Source organism: Chrysochloris asiatica, unplaced genomic scaffold, assembly GCF_000296735.1.
Source record: "Chrysochloris asiatica unplaced genomic scaffold, ChrAsi1.0 scaffold00008, whole genome shotgun sequence".
Taxonomy (NCBI): domain Eukaryota; kingdom Metazoa; phylum Chordata; class Mammalia; order Afrosoricida; family Chrysochloridae; genus Chrysochloris; species Chrysochloris asiatica.
In genome coordinates, this window is record NW_006408526.1 from 11,618,638 (window position 1) to 11,621,786 (window position 3,149).

General features: G+C 38.0%; 1 pseudogene; it reads left to right on the plus strand.

Moving 5' to 3' along the window:
* Positions 1 to 2,402: 2,402 nt before the first annotated feature.
* The window catches only part of LOC102824638, a 5,296-nt pseudogene continuing 4,549 nt past the window's right edge, over positions 2,403 to 3,149 (plus strand).

Consider the following 3,149-nt stretch of genomic DNA (forward strand, 5'->3'; position numbering starts at 1 on the left):
GTTTGTCCTGAAGGAACTTGATTGCTTGCCTTGATGGCTTCCTAGCAAATAACTTACTTGTTCTTGTAATAGCCAATCATACTGCCATTTTTGTTTTGGATTTTTCCTGCTTATCTTTCTTTAAAAATGTATCTTCTGTTGCTGTAGCTGTTCCAGGCTGGTCTGCTTGTGCTTTCTAGGGGGAATGTCCCCCCTCAGAAAGTTCTGGATGGGGCTCAGGTTTCTGTCTCAATTTTTAATTTTAATTTTTTATTTTCTCTACTATATTCTTATTGCTGTTGTTAGTTCCAATTTATAATGACCCTATGTAGGGTTTCCAAGGAGTGGCTGGTAAGGTTGAACCACCATCTTAGTGGTTTAAACCGACTTTGCAGTCCAGGCACTACACCAGGACTCCCTTGACTATATTAAATGTAGCTTTTTCAAAAGTTGTGCTCAATAGCATTAATATTTGGAGCTTCTAATGTGCCGCTGCTGTTTATTATTATTATTGACTTTTATTTTAGTTGATGATTATTCTTGGCTTTTATCAAATCTTTTTGTGTGTCTGTTATTCTTGATAAAGTATAATTAATTATTGTGAAAATTTGAAGAAATAACATAAAGTTCTGGATGATACTATTATCATGTGTGGCACGGTAGAATCAGCATTGGACTGCCAACCACAAGGTCAGCGGTTAAAACCCACCAGCTGTTCCTAGGATACCCTATACAGAGTTCTGTGAGTTGGAACTGAGTTGACAGCACTTAACAACAACAATATATGATTTATATTTGCCTTAGTTATATAACAAGGGGCAGATGTAAATCCATGTCATCATGGCTTTTGATGGTCCAAAATTGGGCTCAGTCACACCAGGGATTTATGGTTTACCCTTATTCTTAGAGTGCGATCCTTCTGGGTTCTAACCTAAAGCCTGGGTGGTTTTCTGGGGCCTTTTCTACCTGGTGGTCATAGATTCCAATTGTTCCCAAGCCCTGTTTGATTATCACAAGTATTTCAACCAAGCTGGAAATAGCAACCCCAATTGTAGGGCTCTTCTCTTTACTTTTTCCTTCTTTTATCTAATCTTGTCGTTGCCATTTTTCTGCTTCTAATTCTTAAAATATCAAGAATTTAACAATATTTCCTTTCTATTTTCCAGTCGTTCTTGGTAGAAAGCTTGGTCTGGAGAATCTAGTTTGCCATTCATTGCTTGAGACAGAAATGCCCTCACCAACTTTTGAAAGGGGAAATGATTCTAAAAATTTTGAGATTCTATTTTAGTTTTAGATCTATTTCTTAAATTTCAAATGATGATTGCCTGTATCTGTGCCATCCCCAGAGTGGAATTGAACATTTTTCATAAATTGTCAGGGCTTTCAGATGACTGCATGAATTTAAAGGTGTGACACTGTAGGATGAATTCTGCAAGGTTGGCGGTTCAAACTTGCCAGCCACTCCTTGGAAACCCTATCAGGGTTACTATGAGTCAGAACCAATTGGTCAACACTTAACAACGTATTTACCTGAGTGATGTTGGCTAGAAGTCCTCAGTTGTATATAGTAGGAAACAGTTTAAAATCCAGTGTCAACCTGCACAAGTAAACTTTTCCTATCCTTATGGATGAAACCTCTCATAATCAACTTATTGAAAATGTCTTCTAATTCTAATACAAATTGGATGAACCTGTCATTGTGACATTATACTTGATAAAAAAGCTTTGTAAAGCATTAACAATTATTATACATATCAAAGTTTCCCTAAATGAGGTGCCCAATACAACAGTTGCACATCTGCAAAGGGAATTATAACCTTTCTTCCTTTATGAGGTATTCTGTAACTGTCTGGGCAGCCAATTTTTATTTCTAGTTTTGTGTTATGCCTAAATTAGTCATTGTTTTTATGCTCAAGAAATATTGCTTGGAGTCATGTTTTTATCTAATACAAAAGAATGGAATTGCTCCAGGTAATTGGTAGAGGAATGTCAAATCCCTTAGGTTGTGTCATGGTAGAGATGTGTCTGAAGTTGGCTTCCAAGGTTATTACTTTAACATTCCCATTTATGTTCTAAATTCTCTTTGATCTCCATTAATGCTAAGTAGAAAGATCTTGGGCTTTGGAGTCAGTACAGGCATGAGCTTCCACTTCACCTCCAGACAAATTAATTATGAAAATCAGGTTCCTTCAAAGTGGAAGTGATATCCCATCAGTGAGTCATTTGGTTGTGCAGAGACTGTGTTGATATGTCCCTGTGCCTATTGAGCAAAGGAAAAAGTGATTTAAAGAAAGTTGATAGAGTAAGAAGGGGAAAAGGATATGTCAGTGGACACAGTTGTGTTATGTTTCTCTGATATCCACCTTGTGGAGCAAAACCTGTTCCTCTCCAGCTCAGTTGCCCAGGTTGAATTAACCAAAATGATGGCTATGGAGAAGCTTAGTTCCCTGCTGGCTGGGTGGAAATTTGTGAGACAGTATCATACACTGATGAACCAGGACCCAGACATGCTACACGGATTTATGGAAAGCATTCTTATGTGCATGGAGAATTGGATTCAAATACTAAACTAGCAGATGCAGTATATGGACAAAAAAGAAATCCATAGGAAAGTGATGTCACAAAACTCTCCTAACTGCCACACTAAGATTCACTGTGTTGATGCTCAGTCTACTCTAAATGATGGTATGATAATCCAAGCAAGTGATGGGGTTGCTCGCTAATAGTAACCAAGTGTTGAAGAGATGTATGCAGACACTTTTCTTTGCTCTTGATGACTCTAATGCAAATAAATTCTGTGTTCACAATGATATCTTCAAATACCAAGATGAAGTCTTTGGTGGTTTTGTCACTGAGACTCAGGAGGATCTAAGGAAGAGGTAGAGGAGTCTGAAGAAAGAAAACAGACACCAGAGGTGGTACCTGATGATGCTGGAACTTTATATGATCAGACTGTCTGCAATGACTTAGAAGAACCTTTAGAGGAATCTGTTGCTGAACCAGAGCCAGATCCTGAACCAGAACCAGAACCAGAACCAGAAACTGTATCTGAAATCCAAGAGGAAAAGTCTGAGCCAGTATTAGAAAAAAGTGCTCCCACCAATGTTCATAGCAGCACTATTCACAACAGCAAAAAGATGGAGACATACCAAAACCAGGGAAGGACATCA